Source organism: Symsagittifera roscoffensis, chromosome 7 (genome assembly GCF_963678635.1).
Source record: "Symsagittifera roscoffensis chromosome 7, txSymRosc1.1, whole genome shotgun sequence".
NCBI lineage: Eukaryota > Metazoa > Xenacoelomorpha > Acoela > Convolutidae > Symsagittifera > Symsagittifera roscoffensis.
Genome location: NC_087068.1, coordinates 35076529 through 35096170, shown reverse-complemented (window position 1 = coordinate 35096170; position 19642 = coordinate 35076529).

Sequence of the window (19642 nt, the reverse complement as noted above, 5' to 3'; positions counted from 1 at the left end):
TGTCTTTAAACTTCAACGCACCTTTCTTGTTTGTATCGTCGAACGGCAAATGATCCTCATCATAATGTGAAAAGTCAAAGTAAGCTTTACTTTACTCTCGGTAAACGTTGTCAGTTTTATTGCATAAACAAAATTATTCCTGTGGGAGTACAGTAGTTCCAAACTTAGATTCAGTTTCATTTTTGGCGATGAAATGGAAACATGAAACGCTTGGCGAGGTCTTTGATGGTCGCACCAACTATCATAGGTTTGTCCCATAATAATTTTGTTAATTGACAGCTGATTGTGGTTTATTGATCGTTAATCGTTTGAAAGCTCTTCATTGTGCTCAGAGCTAAGTTTTGAAGAAGTAGAAGTTCTTTTTCAATCTTTACAATATCCAGCTACTTTCTTCGAAACTTAGACTACATTGTCTTACCGAATGCCGTAGTAACAATCACCTCTGTAGTTAAGTACAAATCAGTGAAAACTTTTAGCGCATGATTATACTCGCTTCTTGTAACACTCACATCCGCTACTGTTAGACTGTTTTTCCACATTGTTCGCGGGGATGTCGATTTTGTCGGAATTTTTTAAAAGAGTTCAACTTTGAGCAGGAGAATTCCCTTTCTACATACTGTCGTTTTCAGGGGAGTGGCCGAAACTTTTCAAAATAGTTATCCAGCTGAAATTTTTTTTTATGGTTAACGGTTGACAAGGTTTGCCAATGGCGCTAGCATTAATCTATACCAACTGAGGTATCTCAGGTTGTTATAAATTTTTTTGATTTTTCCGTTTTGTCCGTGTACGTTTGTATATACTGAGATTGTCAAGGTTAGGTATTTTTCATCAGATGCGGTTATTACAAAAATTAGAGTTTTCCGAACAGTTTTTTGTCAGCGCTTTGATTATAAAGTGTAAGTCATAACTTGACAAATTATGAGCTACCACTGGAGTATAATTTGTTGTTTTTCCAAACAAAACTATCCCTGTCCGAGTACAGTAGTTCCAAACTTAGATTCAGTTTCAGTTTTGGTGATGAAATGGAAACATGAAACGCTTGGCGAAGTCTTTGATGGTCGCGCTAACTATCATAGGTTTGTCCCATAATAATTTTGTTAATTGACAGCTGATTATGGTTTATTGATCGTTAATCGTTTGAAAGCTCTTCATCGTGCTCAGAGCTAAGTTCTGAAGAAGTAGAAGTTCTTTTTCAATCTTTACAATATCCAGCTACTTTCTTCGAAACTTAGACTACATTGTCTTACCGAATGCCGTAGTAACAATCACCTCTGTAGTTAAGTACAAATCAGTGAAAACTTTTAGGGCATGATTATACTCGCTTCTTGTAACACTCACATCCGCTACTGTTAGACTGTTTTTACACATTGTTCGCGGGGATGTCGATTTTGTCGGAATTTTTTAAAAGAGTTCAACTTTGAGCAGGAGAATTCCCTTTCTACATACTGTCGTTTTCAGGGGAGTGGCCGAAACTTTTCAAAATAGTTATCCAGCTGAAATTTTTTTTTATGGTTAACGGTTGACAAGGTTTGCCAATGGCGCTAGCATTAATCTATACCAATTGAGGTATCTCAGGTTGTTATAAATTTTTTTGATTTTTCCGTTTTGTCCGTGTACGTTTGTATATACTGAGATTGTCAAGGTTAGGTATTTTTCATCAGATGCGGTTATTACAAAAATTAGAGTTTTCCGAACAGTTTTTTGTCAGCGCTTTGATTATAAAGTGTAAGTCATAACTTGACAAATTATGAGCTACCACTGGAGTATAATTTGTTGTTTTTCCAAACAAAACTATCCCTGTCCGAGTACAGTAGTTCCAAACTTAGATTCAGTTTCAGTTTTGGTGATGAAATGGAAACATGAAACGCTTGGCGAAGTCTTTGATGGTCGCGCTAACTATCATAGGTTTGTCCCATAATAATTTTGTTAATTGACAGCTGATTATGGTTTATTGATCGTTAATCGTTTGAAAGCTCTTCATCGTGCTCAGAGCTAAGTTCTGAAGAAGTAGAAGTTCTTTTTCAATCTTTATAATATCCAGCTACTTTCTTCGTAACTTAGACTACATTCTCTTACCGAAGGCTGAAGTAACAATCACCTCTGTAGTTAAGTACAAATCAGTGAAAACTTTTAGGGCATGATTATACTCGCTTCTTGTAACACTCACATCCGCTACTGTTAGACTGTTTTTCCACATTGTTCGCGGGGATGTCGATTTTGTCGGAATTTTTTAAAAGAGTTCAACTTTGAGCAGGAGAATTCCCTTTCTACATACTGTCGTTTTCAGGGGAGTGGCCGAAACTTTTCAAAATAGTTATCCAGCTGAAATTTTTTTTTATGGTTAACGGTTGACAAGGTTTGCCAATGGCGCTAGCATTAATCTATACCAATTGAGGTATCTCAGGTTGTTATAAATTTTTTTGATTTTTCCGTTTTGTCAGTGTACGTTTGTATATACTGAGATTGTCAAGGTTAGGTATTTTTCATCAGATGCGGTTATTACAAAAATTAGAGTTTTCCGAACAGTTTTTTGTCAGCGCTTTGATTATAAAGTGTAAGTCATAACTTGACAAATTATGAGCTACCACTGGAGTATAATTTGTTGTTTTTCCAAACAAAACTATCCCTGTCCGAGTACAGTAGTTCCAAACTTAGATTCAGTTTCAGTTTTGGTGATGAAATGGAAACATGAAACGCTTGGCGAAGTCTTTGATGGTCGCGCTAACTATCATAGGTTTGTCCCATAATAATTTTGTTAATTGACAGCTGATTATGGTTTATTGATCGTTAATCGTTTGAAAGCTCTTCATCGTGCTCAGAGCTAAGTTCTGAAGAAGTAGAAGTTCTTTTTCAATCTTTATAATATCCAGCTACTTTCTTCGTAACTTAGACTACATTCTCTTACCGAAGGCTGAAGTAACAATCACCTCTGTAGTTAAGTAAAATTCAGTGAAAATTTTTAGGGCATGATTGTACTCGCTTCTTGTAACACTCACATCCGCTACTGTTAGACTATTTTTCCACATTGTTCGCGGGTATGTCGATTTTATCGGAACTTTTCAAAAGAGTTTAAGTATGAGTAGGGGAGTTCCCTTTCTACATACTGTCGTTTTCAGGGGAGTGGCCGAAACTTTTCAAAATAGTTATCCAGCTGAAATTTTGTTTTGGTTAACGGTTGACAAGATTTGCCAATGGCGCTAGCATTAATCTATACCAATTGAGGTATCTCAGGTTGTTATAAATTTTTTTGATTTTTCCGTTTTTGTCCGTGTACGTTTGTATATACTGAGATTGTCAAGGTTAGGTATTTTTCATCAGATGTGGTTATTACAAAAATTAGAATTTTCCGAACATTTTTTTGTAAGCGCTCTGATTATAAAGTGTAAGTCATAACTTGACAAATTAAGAGCTACCACTGGAATATAATTTGTTGTTTTTTCCAAACAAAACTATCCCTGTCGGAGTACAGTAGTTCCAAACTTAGATTCAGTTTCATTTTTGGCGATGAAATGGAAACATGAAACGCTTGGCGAGGTCTTTGATGGTCGCAATAACTATCATATATTTGTCCAATAATAATTTTGTTAATTGACAGCTGATTGTGGTTTATTGATCGTTAATCGTTTGAAAGCTCTTCATCGTGCTCAGAGCTAATTTTTGAAGAAGTAGAAGTTTTTTTTCAATCTTTACAATATCCAGCTACTTTCTTCGTAACTTAGACTACATTGTCTTACCGAATGCCGAAGTAACAATCACCTCTGTAGTTAAGTACAATTCAGTGAAAACTTTTAGGGCATGATTGTACTCGCTTCTTGTAACACTCACATCCGCTACTGTTAGACTGTTTTTCCAGATTGTTCGCGGGGATGTTGATTTTATCGGAACTTTTCAAAAGAGTATAAGTATGAGTAGGGGAATTCCCTTTCTACATACTGTCGTTTTCAGGGGAGTGGCCGAAACTTTTCAAAATAGTTATCCAGCTGAAATGTTTTTTTTATGGTTAACGGTTGACAAGATTTGCCAATGGCGCAAGCATTAATCTATACCAATTGAGGTATCTCAGGTTGTTAAAATTTTTTTTTGATTTTTCCCTTTTGTCCGTGTACGTTTGTATATACTGAGATTGTCAAGGTTAGGTATTTTTCATCAGATGCGGTTATTACAAAAGTTAGCGTTTTCCGAACAGTTTTTTGTCAGCGCTTTGATTATAAAGTTTAAGTCATAACTTGACAAATTATGAGCTACCACTGGAATATAATTTGTTGTTTTTCCAAACAAAACTATCCCTGTCGGAGTACAGTAGTTCCAAACTTAGATTCAGTTTCAGTTTTGGTGTTGAAATGGAAACATGAAACGCTTGGCGAGGTCTTTGATGGTCGCACTAACTATCATAGGTTTGTCCCATAATAATTTTGTTAATTGACAGCTGATTATGGTTTATTGATCGTTAATCGTTTGAAAGCTCTTCATCGTGCTCAGAGCTAAGTTTTGAAGAAGTAGAAGTTCTTTTTCAATCTTTATAATATCCAGCTACTTTCTTCGTAACTTAGTCTACATTGTCTTACCGAATGCTGAAGTAACAATCACCTCTGTAGTTAAGTACAATTCAGTGAAAATTTTTAGGGCATGATTGTACTCGCTTCTTGTAACACTCACATCCGCTACTGTTAGACTATTTTTCCACATTGTTCGCGGGTATGTCGATTTTATCGGAACTTTTCAAAAGAGTTTAAGTATGAGTAGGGGAATTCCCTTTCTACATACTGTCGTTTTCAGGGGAGTGGCCGGAACTTTTCAAAATAGTTATCCAGCTGAAATTTTTTTTTGCTTAACGGTTGACAAGATTTGCCAATGGCGCTAGCATTAATCTATACCAATTGAGGTATCTCAGGTTGTTATAATTTTTTTGATTTTTCCGTTTTTGTCCGTGTACGTTTGTATATAATGAGATTGTCAAGGTTAGGTGTTTTTCATCAGATGCGGTTATTACAAAAATTAGAGTTTTCCGAACAGTTTTTTGTCAGCGCTTTGATTATAAAGTGTAAGTCATAACTTGACAAATTATGAGCTACCACTGGAATATAATTTGTTGTTTTTCCAAACAAAACTATCCCTGTTGGAGTAAAGTTGTTCCAAGTTTAGATTCGGTTTCATTTTTTTGATAGTGAAATGGGAACATGAAATGCTTGGTGAGGTCTAAGATGGTCGCACCAACTATCACTATTGTTTTCAAAATTGGTTCTTCTGCAGAAAATACTTTTTGTTGGGTTAACTATCGACTAGATTTACCAGCGGCGCTAGCATGAAGCTATACGAATCAATATATCTCAGATTTTTAAAGAATTTTTTTTCGTTTCCGTTTTTGTTCTTGTACGTTTTTATACAATGAAACCATAGCATCTTTTCATTAACTCATAGCATATTCCCGTTCCTTGCAAGTTATTCTGGTTAAAAAGGAAAATTTACTTTTTCCACGTAAATTTGTACAAGGGAGCTTATTAGCACTTCCATCACACTCATCCTCTTTTAACCTCAAACTTTACCAGTTCTTTTTTCCCAAGTTCGGTTACTGCAAAAGCGTAGCCGCACGGTTGATGGATTCAATTGTTTGCGAGCTAGACTTTTGGGGATCAAGTTGCGGTCCATATACTGGTAAGAGCAGTGTTTCCAAATCAAAGTAGGTTAATCTGGGTACGTATCAACGAGCTATTTGTTTTAGAACTTCGGCATTGTTTTTGATGTATTCTCAGAGCTTCGAATAAAGCGCATGTGTTGAAACATTTGTGGCAAAGCTCAGATTGGGATCGGTTCACTTTTGTGCCGCACGTACTGGACCAGTTTCCGAAGTTCACTTATCAACACTTAAGGGATAAAACTCGACGCTCTTAAGGGAAACAATTTGACATCGTTCAACTTGATCAGAAAATTAAGCTTTATAACTAAGTGAAAAAAGGAAAAAAAGTGAAAAAAGTGAAAAAAAGTGAAAAAATTTTTAAGTGAAAAAAGGGCTTTGAACAAATGAAAAAAAACTAGTGAGAAGGTAAACAGATTCATTAAAGGTAAGTAGAATTTGCTTAAAAAAAGACGCTGTTTTGACAACTTGTCAGCCTTTTAAATCTGGTCATATCCATCAACCCATTGGCATTTCGTATTCCCTATCAATTTTCCCAGTTCCTTCACTGTCGAGATTGCAGGTTGAAACTTTATTTTTCTATGTCTAGATGTGGGTTAGAGGGCCGGCTCGTTCGCGTTGTGATTAGCTGCAACAAAGAAGTATGGAAAGCATCGGTTGTCATCTTTAGTGCTGATATTTCTGGGCAGAGTATAAGCAGCGCTGAGTGCTTCAGATAGCTCGAGGTATGATCGTGATCTTATTGTGAGAAGGCCGCGAAACTGATCTGCAGTTTTTCAAATCGAATGATAAACCATCCGCTACCTTGAGAAGAAAACAAAACGATATTTTTGACCATTTGTTCAATCACTTCAAAGTTTTGATCCCCTGCTGTTCCCTCGAAGTAGTCTTTCAATGGCTTGGCGTTTAGAAATAGCATGATCCTTTGATAGTTTCCAGTGCCCCCGTCTTGCACAGTGAGTATTTTGATGATCCCCATTTATACACGGAATTGCTCTTTTTTCGAGCGCCCTTTGACCCTTTCCAGTATGAGAGCATCTACTTCCTCCTTTCAGACGAAATCAAATCAACTTTGAGTTCGGATCGGCGCAATTTCCCTCTGAGCGTATTTTTCGTTGAGTCAGCGGAAGAAGTTGTTCCAAACGGGTAATGCGTGCTTGTTCAGCAGATAAATCAGATCCAGTGCGAAAGATTTTATGGTAATAGACACAATGACTACTGGAAGTCAGTCATATGCCAGCTCAACGTGCTCTCAGGCTTACGACTAACTCTGAAAGGGTTCCAGACATTCGTTGCAAACAGTTTAAGGAGGAGGTGAATGAATGATCTTGTGAACTTTTTGATCATGTCTTCTCAAAATCCTTTTAGAGCTCAAAATTTTCCGCACTGATGGCAAGGAACAGGTGTCGCGATAGAAGTAGAGTTCTGCATTGTTTGTTGAAGTTACCTGAGTAATTCATGAAAGTTTCAAGATTGAAGTAAAACTCGTTTCGAAGAAGTTAAACGAGAATTGATCTGGACTAAAAACTAAAAGTTTTGCGATTAAAGACAAGTAGAAGCCATAAACGTAGAGTTGTACTTCGTATAGTTATGGAACAGTTATACTTTGCCGCTAACTTGACAATAAGTACTTTTCTTTCCAAAAACAGGTTTTTATTCAGCTTTAAGCACTATAGATCTCATCACGTTCAAGTGCAAGGGTTTTGTATATAGAAAAAGTGATTCATTTACATCCTCAAACTTTTTCTGTTAACTTTGAGGGGTAGCGATCTTTTTTTTCAAAATTTGGCTTATTTTTTTTGACTGGTTTAGATCTTCAATTAACATTTCAGCACTAAACTACAAAATTCAAAATTCAGAAATATTCAGACTGAACACAAATTTTTTTTGACAAATTTTAATTGGGAAACAGTTTTTTTGATGATTTCCAGTCCACTTCTTGGTCTGCTTAAATGGGTATAATAAAAATCTGAAAAACAAGATAAAAGTGTTCGCAAATTGAAGCTCAAATCTATACGATTGAAAATATACAGTTAAAAATTGAGATGGTATCTTAGAAAACGAAAGTTTTTGCAAATTTGTTATCTTGATAGTTGCAGATACAAGAAGTAGAAGAGTGATCAGAAATGGGGGGATGGTTCCTGACCCCATTATTTAACATAGGTTATAGAGCACCCTGTCAGCACCCTATGTTCTATTATAGGCCATAGATTTCCCATGTTTTGAGGTTACAGATTTCTAGTTTCAGATAGTAAGATAGTAAATTTCAGAAAATATTCTCCACGCCCGATGTTTTTGGAGCTCGACTTCGACAATAATTGCAAAGCTAACTTAGCTAACTCCTACGATTTAGATATTTGATTATTGATTTATATGTTTGAAGATATGAGAAAAGTAACTGAAGCTATACTGAAACCCAACGAAAATCCAACAAAAAATCGTGTTTTTAAAAAAAAATTTAAATTCATAAGATAAATTTAATAAATCCTTGCTTCGTATAATAATTTTACCACAAGTTTATAGTTAGTTAATCAATACTGAATTGAATGCTATTACACTATCAGTTTTTTACAAGCTCAAAGGTTTTGTGTGGTTATTTCAAGTTCAAGTTTGTGTGGTTATTTCAAGTTCAAAGGTTATAAAGCTCAAGTCATTTCTTTGTTTGCTCGTATGTAGCAACCATAGGATTAATGGTTGTAAAATCTCTGTTTGTTAAAGTCAAATTGATTGCTTCATCGAGTACTTTCCTGTTTTTTCAATAGGGCCATCGCCGGACTCCTCTAGAATTCTTTTTTTCAACCTTTTGCTGCTAACTTTCACCTTGTCTCATTCGTTGTCATAGCAACAATAAGTCTTGCTACAAAAGCATAGCATCTCCGAACTCTTAGCATCTTCTTTAACTTTTCAAGGCTCTCGTTTAGGTTGTTTCTCGCGTACGCTACAATATATTTGTGGAAAAAAAATGTTTGTTTTTGAATCTGCGCTAAATGAAGTTCTTCAATCAAATTCTCTCAAATTTTCCCAGTCACTTTTTTCTCCGGACAAACACAGTTATTCAAATTTTCCTCAGCAAGAGCTAAACACAGCAAATCCATGTCCATTTTAACTCCTCAAACTTATTGTTTTAACAAATTTTATCAAAAAATTGTAGTGAAGCTCAAGCATACTGCAGAAGGAAAAATCCGACTATCATGGGTTCTTTGTGCGCAATTTTTGACTTTAGTTACTCAATCTCGTACAATTTCTTCTGAACATGGTCCAATCGGTTGAAGAGTGGTTCATTAATTGTTTTGTTTGTTTTCTCATCTTTCGTATACATTGTGATCGTATGTCTCGATCTATCCATTATCTGGTAACCGTAGGATGAATTACCTAAGAGTTTCATAGTCTCTGCAACAACACCGCATAAAGGGTTCTCATCTCCTTCCCTTCTAGCATCAATAACTGACTGAACAAATTTATTGAAGCATTTTTGAGGGAGATACTGTACAAAGCGGTAAATTTTTGTAAACTCTATGTCAAGTTCCATATACAAATTGAAGAGAGAAGTATTGAGGGAACCATTTTCTAGTTTGAAACTAGATATTAGCATTCGCGTGGGATGCTTAAGAAGATCATTTTCAATGGTATAATTTTGCATAAATTCCGCAATATCTTTTCTTCCAACTTCATTGTTTTTGAAAATTAGCGAATTTTGCTTTAAGTTCATCGGGAACAACTAAGTCGCACTGAATATAGCTATCAAGGGATCCATCTCTTATTTTCCCATTAAAAATTCAGTAGAGAGAAGTCTTTTGTAGGGAATGTTGGATCGGATATAATTCTTAGCTTTATCGTTCGTTTTGAAGTTTTGCCACCACTCACATTCCCATATATCTTCGATATGTCCCTTCTCAAGTCATCCATCTCTCTCCTTTTGTTTCCTCTCTCATTATCTTCATCGCTCAATGAGGGAAGAGTCTCCTGACAGGGACAAAAAGGGTAATAGCATCCTATTCAGACACTGTTTCGTTCTTTTTATTTCAAAATATGTGGAAACTCTCAAGTCTGTATTCTGGTCTTGTTTCTTGGTAGAAAGACATGACCATCTTCTGAAAATTGCAAGATTGATTATGTCTAGCCTTGAATTTTCGCATATCGGAATCAAACTCCCATCTTGTGTACAATCTGTTTGGCATATCTTGACTCATTAAATAGGGATAGAGCTGGCTCGCATCAGTTACAACGATTGATTTGCAGATATTTAATGAATCCTTGATAAAGGTTTCGTCCACAAGAGCTTTTTGCGTAAACACAATTGATGGTCCACCCGTCATATCCTCTCCAATTGTCTATCACAAATCTCTGTCAGTTTCGCAAAATGGATAGAATTTTTTTGGTTGTTTTGTGCAGACAAACATTTGCCAGATGGGGGAGAGTACATCCAAGTTTATTCATATCAATTTCAGTTAACATTATACCGATTAAAATGTAATATTTCCTTTTTTCCACGTAAATTTGTCTCGGTAACGATTCAAGGGAGCTTATTATCATTTCCATCACACTCAGTCCTCTTTTAGGCTCAAACTTTACCAGTTCTTTTTTCCCAAGTTCGGTTACTGCAAAGGCGTAGCCGCATGGTTGATGGATTCAATTGTTTGCGAGCTAGACTTTTGGGGATCAGGTTGCGGTCCGTATACTGGTAAGAGCAGTGTTTCCAAATCAAAGTAGAATCTGGGTACGTATCAACAAGCTGTTTGTTTTAGAACTTGGGCCTTGTTTTTGATGTATTCTCAGAGCATCGAATAAAGCGCATGTGTTGAAGTATTTGTGGCAAAGCTCAGATTGGGATCGGTGCACTTTGTGCCGCACGTACTGGACCAGTTCCTGAAGTTCACTTATTAACACTTGTTAATACTCTTACCCAGCTTTCAGCAGCAACATGTCCAGAACCAAATTAGTGGCGAATCTGCTCGAAGCTCTCAAGTAAAACAATTTGCCATTGTTCAATTTGAACAAAAAATTAAACTTCATTACTAGTTTTATGTGAAATAAAAAAAGGCTTTGATTTAATGAAAAAAAAACTAATGAGAAGGTAAACAGAATCTTAAAAGGTAGGTAGAATTTGCTTAAAGAAATACATTGATTTGACAACTGTTCAGCCTTCAAAATCTGTTCATATCCATCAGACCCATTGGCTTTTCAGATTCCCCATTAATTCTCACAGTTCCTTCGTTGTCGAGATCGCAGGTTGAAACTTTGTTTTTCTATGTCTAGATGTGGGTTAGAGGGCCGGCTCGTTCGCGTTGTGATTAGCTGCAACAAAAAAGTATAGAAAGCAACGGTTGTCATCTTAAGTGTTGATATTTCTGGGCAGAGTATAAGCATTGCTGAGTGCTTCTGATAGCTCGAGGTATGATCCTGCTCTTTTTGTGAGAAGGCCGCGAAACTGATTTGCAGTTTTTCAAATCAGTAGTCATGAAGGGATCCATCTCTTAATTTTTCCAATAAAGATTCAGTAGACAGAAGTTTTTCTAGGGAAAATTGGATCGGATATGATTCTTAATTTTTTCGTTCCTTTTGAATATTTGCCACACTCACATTCCCACATCTCTTCGATAAGTCCCGTCTCAAGTCATCCAACTCTCTCCTCTTGTTTCCTCTCTCATTATCTTCATCGCTCAATGAGGGACGAGTCTCCTGACAGGGACAGAAGTGGTAATAGCATCCTATTCAGACACTGTTTCGTTCTTTTTATTTCAAAATATGTGGAAACTCTCAAGTCTGTATTCTGGTCTTGTTTCTTGGTAGAAAGACATGACCATCTTCTGAAAATTGCGAGATTGATTATGTCTAGCCTTGAATTTTGGCATATCGGAATCAAACTGCCATCTTGTGTACAATCCTCTTTGCATCTCTTGACTCATTAAATAGGGATAGAGCTGGCTGGCATCAATTACAACGAATGATTTGCAGATATTTAATGAATCCCCGATAAAGGTTTTGTCCACAACAGTTTTTCGCGTCAACACAATTGATGGTCCAACCGTCATACCCTCTCTAATATTCTCTCACAAATCTCCATCAGTTTCGCAAAATGGTTAGAATTTTTTGTTGGTTGATTTTTGCAGACAAACATTTGCCTGATTTGGGAGAGTACATCCAAGTTTTAACATATCAATTTCAGTTAACGTTATACCAATTAAAATGTAATATTTCCTTTTTTCCACGTAAATTTGTCTCGCTAACGATTCAAGGGAGCTTATTATCATTTCCATCACACTCAGTCCTCTTTTAAGCTCAAACTTTTTCAAGTTTGTTCCCAATTTCGGTTACTGCAAAGGCGTAGCCGCACGGTTGATTGATTCAATTATTTGCAAGCTAGACTTTTGGGGATCAAGTTGCGGTCCGTATACTGGTAAGAGCAGTGAACCCAAATCAAATTAGGTTACTCTGGAAACGGGTCGTTTTGAAAATTTGCCACCACTCACGTCCCCCCATCTCTTCGATATGTCCCGTCTCAAGTGATCAATCTCTCTCCTTTTGTTTCCTCTCTCAATGTCTTCATCGCTCAATGAGGGACGAGTCACTTGACAGGGACAAAACTGATAATAGCATTCCATTCAAACACTGTTTTGCAGTGATGGCAAGATCCATCTACATTGAAACAGTCGATTTTCTTTTGATTTCCAAATTTTCCTCAGCAAGAGCTAAACACAGCAAATCCATGTCCATTTTAACTCCTCAAACTTATTGTTTTAACAAATTTTATCAAAAAATTGTAGTGAAGCTCAAGCATACTGCAGAAGGAAAAATCCGACTATCATGGGTTCTTTGTGCGCAATTTTTGACTTTAGTTACTCAATCTCGTACAATTTCTTCTGAACATGGTCCAATCGGTTGAAGAGTGGTTCATTAATTGTTTTGTTTGTTTTCTCATCTTTCGTATACATTGTGATCGTATGTCTCGATCTATCCATTATCTGGTAACCGTAGGATGAATTACCTAAGAGTTTCATAGTCTCTGCAACAACACCGCATAAAGGGTTCTCATCTCCTTCCCTTCTAGCATCAATAACTGACTGAACAAATTTATTGAAGCATTTTTGAGGGAGATACTGTACAAAGCGGTAAATTTTTGTAAACTCTATGTCAAGTTCCATATACAAATTGAAGAGAGAAGTATTGAGGGAACCATTTTCTAGTTTGAAACTAGATATTAGCATTCGCGTGGGATGCTTAAGAAGATCATTTTCAATGGTATAATTTTGCATAAATTCCGCAATATCTTTTCTTCCAACTTCATTGTTTTTGAAAATTAGCGAATTTTGCTTTAAGTTCATCGGGAACAACTAAGTCGCACTGAATATAGCTATCAAGGGATCCATCTCTTATTTTCCCATTAAAAATTCAGTAGAGAGAAGTCTTTTGTAGGGAATGTTGGATCGGATATAATTCTTAGCTTTATCGTTCGTTTTGAAGTTTTGCCACCACTCACATTCCCATATATCTTCGATATGTCCCTTCTCAAGTCATCCATCTCTCTCCTTTTGTTTCCTCTCTCATTATCTCCATCGCTCAATGAGGGAAGAGTCTCCTGACAGGGACAAAAGTGGTAATAGCATCCTATTCAGACACTGTTTCGTTCTTTTTATTTCAAAATATGTGGAAACTCTCAAGTCTGTATTCTGGTCTTGTTTCTTGGTAGAAAGACATGACCATCTTCTGAAAATTGCAAGATTGATTATGTCTAGCCTTGAATTTTCGCATATCGGAATCAAACTCCCATCTTGTGTACAATCTGTTTGGCATATCTTGACTCATTAAATAGGGATAGAGCTGGCTCGCATCAGTTACAACGATTGATTTGCAGATATTTAATGAATCCTTGATAAAGGTTTCGTCCACAAGAGCTTTTTGCGTAAACACAATTGATGGTCCACCCGTCATATCCTCTCCAATTGTCTATCACAAATCTCTGTCAGTTTCGCAAAATGGATAGAATTTTTTTGGTTGTTTTGTGCAGACAAACATTTGCCAGATGGGGGAGAGTACATCCAAGTTTATTCATATCAATTTCAGTTAACATTATACCGATTAAAATGTAATATTTCCTTTTTTCCACGTAAATTTGTCTCGCTAACGATTCAAGGGAGCTTATTATCATTTCCATCACACTCAGTCCTCTTTTAGGCTCAAACTTTACCAGTTCTTTTTTCCCAAGTTCGGTTACTGCAAAGGCGTAGCCGCATGGTTGATGGATTCAATTGTTTGCGAGCTAGACTTTTGGGGATCAGGTTGCGGTCCGTATACTGGTAAGAGCAGTGTTTCCAAATCAAAGTAGAATCTGGGTACGTATCAACAAGCTGTTTGTTTTAGAACTTGGGCCTTGTTTTTGATGTATTCTCAGAGCATCGAATAAAGCGCATGTGTTGAAGTATTTGTGGCAAAGCTCAGATTGGGATCGGTGCACTTTGTGCCGCACGTACTGGACCAGTTCCTGAAGTTCACTTATTAACACTTGTTAATACTCTTACCCAGCTTTCAGCAGCAACATGTCCAGAACCAAATTAGTGGCGAATCTGTTCGAAGCTCTCAAGTAAAACAATTTGCCATTGTTCAATTTGAACAAAAAATTAAACTTCATTACTAGTTTTATGTGAAATAAAAAAAGGCTTTGATTTAATGAAAAAAAAACTAATGAGAAGGTAAACAGAATCTTAAAAGGTAGGTAGAATTTGCTTAAAGAAATACATTGATTTGACAACTGTTCAGCCTTCAAAATCTGTTCATATCCATCAGACCCATTGGCTTTTCAGATTCCCCATTAATTCTCACAGTTCCTTCGTTGTCGAGATCGCAGGTTGAAACTTTGTTTTTCTATGTCTAGATGTGGGTTAGAGGGCCGGCTCGTTCGCGTTGTGATTAGCTGCAACAAAAAAGTATAGAAAGCAACGGTTGTCATCTTAAGTGTTGATATTTCTGGGCAGAGTATAAGCATTGCTGAGTGCTTCTGATAGCTCGAGGTATGATCCTGCTCTTTTTGTGAGAAGGCCGCGAAACTGATTTGCAGTTTTTCAAATCAGTAGTCATGAAGGGATCCATCTCTTAATTTTTCCAATAAAGATTCAGTAGACAGAAGTTTTTCTAGGGAAAATTGGATCGGATATGATTCTTAATTTTTTCGTTCCTTTTGAATATTTGCCACACTCACATTCCCACATCTCTTCGATAAGTCCCGTCTCAAGTCATCCAACTCTCTCCTCTTGTTTCCTCTCTCATTATCTTCATCGCTCAATGAGGGACGAGTCTCCTGACAGGGACAGAAGTGGTAATAGCATCCTATTCAGACACTGTTTCGTTCTTTTTATTTCAAAATATGTGGAAACTCTCAAGTCTGTATTCTGGTCTTGTTTCTTGGTAGAAAGACATGACCATCTTCTGAAAATTGCGAGATTGATTATGTCTAGCCTTGAATTTTGGCATATCGGAATCAAACTGCCATCTTGTGTACAATCCTCTTTGCATCTCTTGACTCATTAAATAGGGATAGAGCTGGCTGGCATCAATTACAACGAATGATTTGCAGATATTTAATGAATCCCCGATAAAGGTTTTGTCCACAACAGCTTTTCGCGTCAACACAATTGATGGTCCAACCGTCATACCCTCTCTAATATTCTCTCACAAATCTCCATCAGTTTCGCAAAATGGTTAGAATTTTTTGTTGGTTGATTTTTGCAGACAAACATTTGCCTGATTTGGGAGAGTACATCCAAGTTTTAACATATCAATTTCAGTTAACGTTATACCAATTAAAATGTAATATTTCCTTTTTTCCACGTAAATTTGTCTCGCTAACGATTCAAGGGAGCTTATTATCATTTCCATCACACTCAGTCCTCTTTTAAGCTCAAACTTTTTCAAGTTTTTTCCCAATTTCGGTTACTGCAAAGGCGTAGCCGCACGGTTGATTGATTCAATTATTTGCAAGCTAGACTTTTGGGGATCAAGTTGCGGTCCGTGTACTGGTAAGAGCAGTGAACCCAAATCAAATTAGGTTACTCTGGAAACGGGTCGTTTTGAAAATTTGCCACCACTCACGTCCCCCCATCTCTTCGATATGTCCCGTCTCAAGTGATCAATCTCTCTCCTTTTGTTTCCTCTCTCAATGTCTTCATCGCTCAATGAGGGACGAGTCACTTGACAGGGACAAAACTGATAATAGCATTCCATTCAAACACTGTTTTGCAGTGATGGCAAGATCCATCTACATTGAAACAGTCGATTTTCTTTTGATTTCCAGATATTTCGAAACTCTCAATTCTGCATTCTGGTCTTTTTTCTTGGTAGAAAGACATGACCATCTTCTGAAATTTGTGAGATTGGTTATGCGGAGCCTTGAATTTTCGCATATCGTAATCAAACTCCAATCTTGTGTACAATCCTGTGGGCATATCTTGATACATTAAAGTAGTAGAAGAGTGAGGGAGAGGGGGGGGGGGGGGTGTTGGGAGACCCCCATGTATCAAGATAGGGAATAGAACATCCGGTCTCCCAGCTATGTATTAAGACTGGGTATAGAGTCTACAATGTATTAAGATAGGGAATACCGAGGTTTCAGTGTGATGGTAAGAGAAAGAAAAACGAAAATTTTTTGGTTTTTGTTTATTTTTTTCGCAAAATTTTTGGCGCGCGTTATCTAATTGGGAACAATTAATTGTTAATTACGTGTAGAATTAAGGTTTTGTAAATAGTTTTTTTTTGGTGCATGGTAAGTCAATGGTAATAGTTTTTGTGCAAAAACTTGGAATTTCTATCAAATTAAAATTTTTTCGATAAAATTCAAAACACGATAAGATTAGCTATTATTTGACCAAATTTATTAGATAATCCTACTTTCTATCTAAATGAAACAATAATCTTACTTCCTATCTAATTGAAACAATGCTGAAACCTGCAGAAACTTTGAAAAAATTCAAATTTTTTGAGAAAAAATTGCAAAAATTTCAAGTATTTAGAACAAACTGCAAATTTTTGGAAAAAATTGCAGAAATCTCATAATTTTGGTTAATGTGTTGTTCTTTTTATCTAATTTTGAACATATTTTTACGTATTGATTTTAAAAATAAGCTAAGATTGTATTTTAATTGGCATTATGTTGAGACAATGATACAAAATTTTGAATAAAAAAATGACTTTTTCGACAATTTTTTCTCAAAATATTGAAATACAATGAAGTTTACCTTAATTTGAGCTAAATACTTGGTTATACAATGCTCTAAACACTGAAAAAAAGGTTCATAGTAGCAGAATCAATATTGAAACTTCCGGAAAACAGTGAAATTAGTCGTAATTTTTGAGAAGTAAAAATGAAAACTAATCAATTTTACATGAAATTTTCCATTTCGAACCTTTTATTTTGGTTTTTAACTGTTTGTTTTTGTCCAGTTCAGGGATTATTTTTAGGAATCTCAATTCAAATGAACATTAAGGGCAATATTCTATGAAATTTCTAAATCAAACTCCATGATTCAACTCCTCCTCATTTTTTTCTCATTGAATTACCCAAATTTGTACAAAAATTACAACTTGTGAGAAATTTTTTAAGTTAAAAGTTAGAAATTTCAGATTATTAATAAAAAATGAAAAGTTTATTGCTAAAATTGTTTAAAATGGGATAAATGTTTCTTAAAAAATTATTCGATATTGGCTCAAATTCAACAAAAACTTCTTCATAACTGATGATTATCTCTTTGTTGCTTCTGCAATATAACTTTCAAGATTTGCCGTACAGTTTTTCCATATTTTAAAGTTATTCTTGCTTTCTGTTTAATACATGTTTTCGCTATTGAACACACTTCACTAGAAAATTTAGTCAAAACTGGAGAATTTAGGAGGAAAATAGTATCAATTGAACGAACAATTTGCTGGCAGAGATGAAATTAGAACTGATACCGTATGAGTATTACAAAAAAAAATGTTAATATCTTCCTCAAGGTTCCCCTGTTCAGTTGCTATCGTAAGCTCTTTAAGCAAAAATACACATTTTGGGATCAATAACTATCACTTTTCTTGCAAAATAGTTATTAACTCGCTTTTTTTCTTAATTTATGACGGAAATTTTCTCAAAAATATCCAAGTGAGAAAGAGTTGGTGCTAATTAAAGCATTCAAAAACATATGTACAAAATGAGAATATAAAGGTGTATTTTTACGATCTAAGAACAAATTAGGAGCAGCTCTATTAGTTATAATCTGAAAATCTCCGGAAATACGCAAGAGAACCTAGTTCCTAACATCTACAATATAAAAACTTCTGAAAGAGCGAGTCTCAAAAAATTGATTTAGCAAAGCAAATCAAGGTGCAAACTGGAACAATTGTGTAATTTTTCGATTTTTATTAGGAAAAAAACTCGATGTAGTAAAAATGTAGTAATGTATTGTATATAGTGTTGTATATTCTATGTAGTATTGTGTATGTATGAAGCAAGGAAAAGTAGATCTTGGAAGCAAGTTTTCGATTTATGCTTTATGTATCTTCTTCCAAAAGATGTCGAATTGGGTTTGCTTCTCAAAAATTATCCTCAAAACATTTGATCTTTCATATAAAGTACCGAATATATCAAATGATAACAATTTTTTCTAATGAATTACGCATAAATATAAGATTTTGATAATTTTTATGTCGGATTTTTTCTCAAGATATACTTTATAAGCTAAATTTTAGTAAAATAATCTCAAATCTTCTAAGGAATAAATTGAATTTCTATCTCATTTTAGCATTTTCTCAGTTTCTGCTTCATCTACTATCTACGAAATAAATCCAATTTGAGCAAAATTTACTTGAAAATTGAATTTTAGATGGAAAAATGTATCGTTTCAACGAACGTTCAATAATCCGAAGCTGAAATAATATCATAAATCCTTTACTAAAAAGCTTTAAAGGATTTTCTCAACCTCATAACTCTATAATGCTGTTTTAAATCTGAATTTCTATTTTAGACTAAATTTTTAGTTGAAATGATGTATATCATTATCTTGAAACTTTCAAAGTTTAGCAAAATATACATTTTTTCCAGGTCATTTATCAAATTATTTTCTGAAATCATCAACAAATCAATAGAAAAACATAATTCTTAGTAAGTCAAATCACATTATCTGCTTAAAAAGCTCTGCTCTATGAACACTTTTACAAGCACTAAACAAGGAAAACCTTAAAATAGTAACTACAAAAAACCTTTCAATTAGTTGATGTTATCCAAGTATCCAAGTTTTACAATTTTTAGGCGAATACTTAAATACTCATTAGCATATGTTATGCACTTTACTACAAATTTATCACAACAAAGTCTCCACAAGCTTGCAACCAAGGGAGTTTTTACTGTTGATTAAAAGTTTTCGGACCGAGTTCCATGGAAAGCTTCACGACGATTTGAACTCGATGTTTGCTGTCTTTAACATCAATCAAAACCTTTGAATGAAAAAATAAATAACAATTCAGGTAATGTAATGAAAACACTGTATAATTACTGATAGATTTGTTACAATTGCGGAGACTTTTCAGATTCAGTAAAAACTAAAAACCATTGTATTTTCTAAGTTTTTCAAAAAAAAACTTAAAAATTGTACCTTCTCCTGAAATGTGTTTGGAGTCTGCTGAGCACATAATTTAATATTATGCTGAGAGTGCTTCTTCTTGAAATGATTAGCGAGTTCATCGCTGCTATAAAAAAAAAATTACAGTTAGAACACTTCAAAACACCACATGTTCTACGATGTCTTGATGCATCTTTGTGAGTGTATTCCCTGCCACATTCAAGACATGCAACTATTTCGTTTCTATTGAGTAGAGGCATCTCAAAGTAATGAAAAATTAAATTGGAGATTTAAAATGTGAGTTGAATAGCCTCAAAAAATGAATAAAAGTAAATAAAAACAGCAAACTTATTAACCAATTGTTTTTAACGAGAAAGAAAATCAGAATGGATATGCTATTTAGCCTAGCTGAAATAAAAATCATCCAATCTAA